The sequence below is a fragment of the Myripristis murdjan genome, chromosome 6 (assembly GCF_902150065.1).
Source record: "Myripristis murdjan chromosome 6, fMyrMur1.1, whole genome shotgun sequence".
In the NCBI taxonomy this organism is placed as follows: Eukaryota; Metazoa; Chordata; class Actinopteri; order Holocentriformes; family Holocentridae; genus Myripristis; species Myripristis murdjan.
The window spans coordinates 6,074,679-6,083,390 of NC_043985.1; positions in this window are offsets into that span (position 1 = coordinate 6,074,679).

Consider the following 8,712-nt stretch of genomic DNA (forward strand, 5'->3'; position numbering starts at 1 on the left):
TATGTACATAATGGCAGTTATCAAATGACATGACCTGCCTATGAGTGATTGTCTTGATTGGCTGACTTTTTTTTTTTTTTTTTTTAATCACAGAATATTTCAAATGACCGTCAATAACTTCAGGCAAGTCCTCAATCTGCTCATTTCAGCTGTTGGTTATGCACCGTGCATTCCCAGGTCCATTTTGCTGCTTGGTGGGGGATTTTTCTTATTCCAATGAAGATTAACTGAAAAAAAAAAAAAAAAATTATTTTCATAATTTTTTTCAAGGGTTTTTTGGGTGGGGCATTTTCAACTGACAGTTCAAAATAGAGATAGGAGAGACTGGGCTATGACGTGATCAAGGTATTGAGCCAGATTGTCAAGATGAGCTGAACTGAGCCAAGATGTCACCTTTAGCAGCTATATGCCTTCGCCCACTGAGCCAACAGGACACCCTGAGGAGAAAATACTTCAGCTATCAGCTATCATCAGTCGTAAACGTGGTTTTGGTGTCAATCGCTCAGAATCAAACAACAAAGACCTCTTATTAGAGTTGCTGTTTTGTACCAATATTCAATAATCATGGAGGGAAAAGCCCATCATAGAGGTGGCAGAGATAATAACTTCTCCACTGACAGTAGCCTCTCTCGACAATGATGCAGCGCCGCCACAAGCCATGCTGACTTTTGAAAAACTTGGGCAACTCGCTCAACGCCGTTTCTCAACTGAAAAAAGTAACTCTCCTGCTGTAATCACTTTCCGAGGCATCGCTGTGGAGAGCAAAATCTGGTGATACAGAAGAAATGAAAACAGTAAAAAGCCTCTCGACCTTGTTTGCCAGCATAACAAAGCACAGAAGCTGGAAGATTTCTTTTTCTTCATTTCTTCACAATAGGAACAATAACTCCTAGATCATGCGCATCATCAAGTCTCTTGGTCATATATACATTAAATCCACAAGCACCTGCTGTCACCCCTTTATGTCAGAGAGGACATGGGACTAATAAAAGACATACGTTACATGTTGTACAGAAACAGTAAAAATGATAAACCAATTCTTGTTTGCCTGTGAGTCTCTACTGACAACTTTTGTAGCTTTAATTTTCATGGCTGTCATGTTTTTGCTTGTTTTATATCGGCCTACAGTGCATGGGCGTTGACCAGCTTTTATGAGCTTTTTGGGGCAAGCTGGCCAAGAAATGTTTTATAACAAGTATGTAAGGCAATCCAAGATTTGCAAAAAAAAAAAATGCAGACCTGCCTTTGTGGTGGGACTAGAGTCGGCATGCTGGATAACAAAGGTGGCTTTATTAGGAGACTGCCGACCTCTTATTCTTGGTCATCTTAACATTTTTATCTAACATCATTTTTTTTGTATCTTTTTGAGTCTTTTAACTTTGCTCAGTGTGTGAAAGGACCGCCCCATACAAAGGCACACACTCCTGATTTAGCACATCTTTTAACACCACCTTAGACGTGTATTGACAAAGGGATATTTGCATATTTGACCGCAAAGCAATTATTTTTAATGCATTGGTACATCACTCTACCTCCTGCTATTGTTCACCTGTGCACTGATGCATTTTTAACTCACCCACTGCAAGTAAATTCTCTAAAGCACCACATCTTCAAACTGAGCAGGCTCATTTCTCATTTTAACAACACACTTGGCTACCTTATGCTGCAGTTGAGACAACTGGAAACTGGGATGTTTCCTACTTTTAAAAAAATAAGTCCTTTTCAGCATCCCTCCAATTTGTATATCCTGCTCTCATATGCGAGTCCAAGCTCCAACTTCCACAACAAGATGTTGTCTGTGCCACCATGGGAACATGAATCAGTATGACAGAAGCCATAGTGAATGATGAAAACAGGGCAACAGTACCAACCTTTTAAACAGAGAGAAGAAGATTACATTGACAGTTACCAAGACAGACTTTGTGTCTCTTTTGGGCAGCCATTATGTTTTTACCTCAACCACATGAACCACTTATACTGTAAATTTGCACTTATACTGTAAATTTGCACATTGTTTGTTTGTTTTTTGCACATTGTTTTTTGCACATTGGGTACTTAGATCTTTAGATCTCGAGTGTCATCTTTTATTCTTTATTTTTTATATTCTTTATTTTTTATTTACTTAATCTTGTACTCTGTGGATACTGCTGAAAACTGTGAATTTCCTTCAGGATGAATAAAGTATCTATCTATCTATCTATCTACTCTGAGCTGCACAAATGTTTAGCCACACTTATTCCTGGCAAAAGAGCTGTGATTGGCTCACCAAACTGGTTGATTAAGTTCAGGCATTCAGTTAAGGTTAAGGATGAGGTTAGAAAGGGTTAAATTTACATCTCAGTTAGATATGATTAAGATGAAGCAAGGCTTTTGTGTGGTTCAGATTATGGTAATGATGTGGCAGGGACTTTTGGGTCTTACCAGGGATACAAAAATGTCTCGGAGGTGGTAACTAAGACACTCTAAGTGAGAACATTCCCAGCCTTCTTGAATTCAGCGTTAGACTGTTTTGCTCCAACATGGAGGAAACGTCAGTCACTGCTAAAGAGCTGGCGAAGCTGTTGTACTGTAGTTTGGAAGAAAAAAAGAAAACAGTAAAAATTTGACTTGCTGCCAGAGCTCGCAGTGAAGGAGGCCCCTGTAATCAGAGGCTAATTATCCGGGTAGATTTAACAGGGTAACTCAAGCTGAAGGGAGCGTTTTAAAACAAAGAATCTCTGATGTCCTCTGCTTGCGAGCTGCTGTCCACGCTTCCAAAGAACCGCCAGTGAACCACACCAGCAATCAGGCAATGTGGTTCGACAGATATTAGGTTAATTAAAGCACACAGATGTGTGTTATGCAAAGCGTTTTTCCTAATTCGTGTAATTGTTTGCTGAGTAGTAAAGGCACGGGAGAAAACACTTTACATGATTATGTTGTAATTTTCAGTGTGTGTCAGGCCTGAAAGGATATTAATTCACAATTTAGTTACACCAACCTTTCATCTCATCTAGTATGTTTCATACATGTTGACTGCAAACATTTCCATTTAGATATGCCCTGATATCCTGATAGCCCTTGAATTACATCTAAGGTATATCTGAAGAGGTCCATTCAAAATACTCAAAGCAATCATTATATGTAGTTCATCCTTCAGTATCTCTTGTACATGGATTCACTGTAAAAAAAAAAAAAAAAAAATTAATAAATAAAAAAAATTAATAAATTATTAAAATAAATAAAAAAATAAATTAAGATGTATCTATTGATTGACTGATTGTAGGACCCCCTTGAAAACAATATCATCGCAGTTTTTCTGTCTGTAATTATGCTACTAAACTTATCTTTTCATATTTATTTGTTTTTTTTTTGTTTGTTTGTTTTTTTGGCATTTCAGTGGAATTTCATTTTCTCACGTTAGAAGTTGGGACTGATGCTATACTAGCCACTGACTTTTTGAGGTATAAGATAGCATAATTAGATTGATGTGTGTGACGGATAAAATAAAATGTCTAGAACTACATTTTATGACAGGAATAAAATGGAATGCAACATAAAATAAATATGTCAAAAAAATCCAGATATCAAAAATGTGAATTTGAATGGGCATGATGCCTCTGGTTTGACTGGTTGGCTGATTTATTTGTGTGTTCATTTCTTGTTTGTTTGTTGATTAGTTGGTTCATTTCCTCATTTGTTTGTTACATATTAGTTACGTATGTTTCCCAGCTATGATGGGCATTGCAGTGGGCTTGGATATAAACTCCCTCCGGCTCCAGCTGCCAGTCTTTAAGATGCAGTTGAGAAAATAGCGAGGTCAGCCAAAGGATCCTGAGATGAGATACAAACAACTTTATCTCTCGCGCCCTGTGTCTCCCGCTCGCTCTCTCTCTCTCTCTGTCTCTCTGCCATTGGCTTTCAAAAGCTCCTGAATGATTTCCAAGAGGCTTATAAACCCGCTCTATAAATCTGTCAGAGTGAGACACCACCAAACCTGCTGTGAAACAATTGCCATATTTCTACTTCACTTTCAAGCCATAAGTAGATGTATATACAATTTTTCAAAGTGTGGCCCTAGTGGGAAGTCATCTATCCTGGCTTTCTCTCCTCATCATCTCTCCTCAGGGCTACACAAAACCTAGACGTTATTAGGGAGATGTACTTTTAGTAACAGCGTAAATGAAATCATTTATATTCCCACTTCAGCTACTGATTTGCTGTTTGAGATGCTTAGGTATTCAGATATTCAGTTAAAATTATGAGACTGCCACTATTTGCCTCTTGTGGTCTAAATTATGTTTAAGTGTATGTGTGGTTGTGGTGGTGGAGGAGTGCATAGAAAATATGCCAGAATGTTTTGTGTTGCTTGGTAAAAAATCAGCATGGAAAAGCAGCCAGTCATCATTATTGCACTGAATTCAACAACAAATTGCATGTCATCAGTTGTTTGTCATCATTGTGGAATCAGAAAATTGCTCACCACTTGGACTATTATGAGGAGCCCCTGATGAGACTATCATAGAGCAGAAACAAATAAAATTATAGCTGATGCGCAGCGATGGGTCGGGTCCAGGAATTTTTAGGCAATTCTAAGCAACAAGCAGAGGAATATGAACTTAAATACAAACTGAACTGATTGACACACCTGGTAAGAAAGGGGCAGGACACAGGCCTGGAGGGGACAGATGATTGGCCGAAACACAACAAAGACATGCAACACGGGGGCGGGGCTATTGAGACAATTCAGGGCAGGTGTGAGGACAAACAAGCTGACAAGACTATGGAGGAACAATAGGGACAAAATTAACACAAAAGACTAAAATACAATACACATTATAGCTGCTGTGCTGCAATGGTCGGGGCCAGGCAAGTTTAGGCAATTCTGAGCAACAAGTGGAGAATAGGAAGAAGAAAAGAAAGGTGGCATTCTTATGTGCTTTTTGCATCATTTGAGACTTAAACTCACAGTGTCTGGCATGAAGGACAAGGCTTTATCTCACTAATTGGCAAGTGTCAATTCATGTGAGGCTTCACAAACTGACTGAGCCAATCACTGGCGTGCATAAGAAAGGCAGATTTTAAACAGCTGTCAAATTCAGTTATTAAGACAAAAATCTGAAAATACAAATATTGCATCCAGACAGAATGGAGATGTTGATCATTTGTTTTTAACAATGATTGATTTGCTCCATAAGTGAAACACTGATGTTTAAAAATGCCATTCTTGCATTGACTCCAATTCTTCACATGAGAGCAAAATTCAAAATGCTGTCAAAAATTCAGTTTTTGAGATAAAATTCTGAAATTTGCTACACATCATCTACCATGACTCTAGAATTTTGTCAATTTTTTTCATGAACATTGAAGATTTATTTAGCGAGAATTTGCATATATATCTTTACAGTACCGTTTACAGTCAAACATTTTGATGCACTGTAGGCTCAATTTTTTGATAAATCAAAAATCTGAGAAACAACGTTTGTGTGGGACAGTCTGAGGATGCTCTGTAGCAAGTTTGGTGTCAACTGAGCAAAAAGAGGAGATAGGTTTAAGAAGTTTTACAGTTTTTGAAAAAAAAACAGAGTGATGGACTTCATAATTTTTAATAAGTTTAAATGAACAAAAGTTTCTTTTATTGGGGCTACACTTTGATGAAACTTGCAAAGCTGTAGCATGCATGGTTGATTTGTTATGAATTTTCAAAGTTTTGAACTTTAGAGGCTTGCTACGTATATCACCACCATCAGGACAATTGGCTTGTGTTTGTATCTGAGGTAATCTGGCATGGGACTGGACCTTTGTGCAAAGTTTGGTGAGTTTTCCATCCATGGGAAGTTTGATTTCCTCGGAAGAAAGAAAGAAAGAAAGAAAGAAAGAAAGAAAGAAAGAAAGAAAGAAAGAAAGAAAGAAAGAAAGAAAGAAAGAAAGAAAGAAAGAAAGAAAGAAAGAAAGAAAGAAAGAAAGAAAGAAAGAAAGAAAGAAAGAAAGAAAGAAAGAATTCCTGGAAATACAATAGTGTCCTGGCAGCTTACGGTGCCCGGACCCTAAAAAAAAAATTTGATTGTGTGACTTGAAACACGGAGTAATGTGCAGCTTATTTCATTATTAGTAGAACATAGAGCACCAGAGAAACCCTTTTTTTTTTTTTTATATTATTATCATGGTTGATACTACTGCATATGTTGTCATGTAGTGAACATTTAATTCAGGTTGATCCACACCGCAAACTCAAAACCTGCAGATGGTAATATTCAATTTAACATGAAAGGAAAAATGACTTTCTTACCTCAGAGAATAGAGCTGCAACCCAAACCTGAAATTTATTCATTTCCAACTTTGTGGCAATGCAAGGTTAAGCACCAAGCGGTTTTGGAACTTTTAACCACTTTTCACTTGAAATACAAAACACTCTGAATCAAACAGTGGGCAGTAAATCACTCTGACACACAACTGGCCAGGTAGCAGCTTAAATACAACTCCATCCCCCTGACCTCATTAGCAAGATTGATACAAATGATACGCATTTACGTGAGAAAATTGTGCAGGTATTAGAACACTGGTCAAGTGAACACTGGTCAGTGGGAAATTCAGTGAAACCTTGCCAAACTCAGTCCCTTATCTAAAAAGGAGACATTAATGGTAATATGAAATATGGCAGCATAATTTCCCAAGAACTTTCAAAAACCAGGAGAGGGCCTCTGTAATATGAGGGGCCTCTTAAGACATAATTCATACTCAGTTTCACATGTAACATCATAATCTCACATACACACACCACTGAACTCTTACACAAACACTACTATATCTTACACAAACCCTGCTACACCCTCTTACACACACAATCATACTGAGGCCACCATCTTCTCTCATGAACTTCACATCAACTTCAAAGACAACAAATCCGGAACTGAAAATTCAATTCCATTTCAATCAAAGTAATCATAGTAATCCATGTATGAGTGTATGATAGTAAATAGAAGAAAGTATGATTGTTCATGCAAGAGGGTATAATAGTATTTGTGTAAGAGTATAGCGATGTATGTGTGACATCAAAAATATGTGTGAGAGCATGATTGTGCATGTAAAACGGTATAGTAGTGTTTGTGTATGATACAGTAATGTTTGTGTAAGAGTATAGTGGTGTGTATGTGTGTGTGTGAGAGAGAGAGATTGTAATGTGACATATGAAAGTATGAATTATGTCTCAAGGGGCCTCTCATACTCTCAAGGGGGGTTTACACACGTGACCAAAGCCAGACACAAAATGTACCTTGGTGAAATTCTACTCTGCAGAGCAAATAAAACATGCAGCATTTGAGTTTGGAAGTCTTGTATCATGACTTCTTATGAGACAAGACTATTCATATTCTAACAATATTAATGCTTTCACATGATATTCACTGTCATTAGTAATATGGGTAAGATGACCAATCAGGCGGAGTGAAATAATAGAACAGCTAGAACAGTCTCATAAATTCAGAAAATGTCATCCCGTGACTGTAATGTAGCCTCTAAAAGGCAGACTATACAGTTTCCAGGCACCCCACCTTGTTGTGATGTGGTAAAGAATGATGAATGCCGCTCAGTTCTCAAAGGAATATAACTTAGAATCGCCTCAGGAAATCAGGAGAGCTCTGTTAACCCATCTCGACAAAGCGTAGAAGAGCATTTCGCCACCACTGCTTATGTTTTTGTGTGCATTTGACATCAAAACATCAAATCCAAGACAGGCATTTAAAGGCGTTACATTAATTCTATGAGTTATTATCTTGGCATGAACCTGAGGGGTTATTCGCCTTCCTCAGCCTCATCCTCAACAGAGGTAAACAAAGTGGTGTGCTCTCCCATTTGAAACTGCATAGTCTGCCTTTAAACCAGGAAAACACAGCATTCATGCCACCTCATAATATTTCAATATCCAAAATCCCAGACAATATCCACCACTTGCTTTTCTTATCTTCATTCTGCAAAATAAAACTCGCACTGTAAATGCCTAAATGCTGTTTGTCACATCAAACATGAACTCAATACAACTTTTGCTGTTCACATTCATTAAAATGATCAGATCTGTGTCACGTGTAAGGGAAAAAATTTCCAAATTGGGACACTATGCTGCAGTGTGAACACAGCTTATTTACAGTTTGTAAAACCAGTCCGCATTCCATGCACGAAAGCCTATAAGCAACTGGCTGTGACCTGAGGGGTCTTCCTGAGACACGATGGAGGCTTTTTCAAGGATAACTGCAAAGCCACTCAGATCGAGAAAGGCAACACAGACAGGGTAATTGCTCAATGCCTTGAGTGCATTGGACGTTGCTCCATTAAGCAGCCTGGGAGTTTTGTTTTAATGGGCTTTTTGAGCTTTGAATCTTTGACCTGTGTGCAGGATTGCACAGCCGCAGATTTTAATATTCCAAGAGAAGGCCTCCGCCTCACTGAAGCAACAGGTTTGAGCTCCTGACTCAAAGCTTTTTGATGTAGCGGTGTAAAACTTTGTTGTGAGACGGCTTCATTAAGATTTTGCAGGCACGAAAAGCCCTCTGCCTCCTGACATGTTGATGCACATCAGGCTTTTATTTGTTTCCTACTCAGCACACAATATCCCAACTGTCTCTTCAATGATAAATCCGCTCTTCTCTCTGGGTATTATCTTTGGATTGAATCTCAACTCGCCATAGGCGCCCCAGAATTTTAACATTGCTTTTCCAATGCAGTGATTTTTTTTCATAG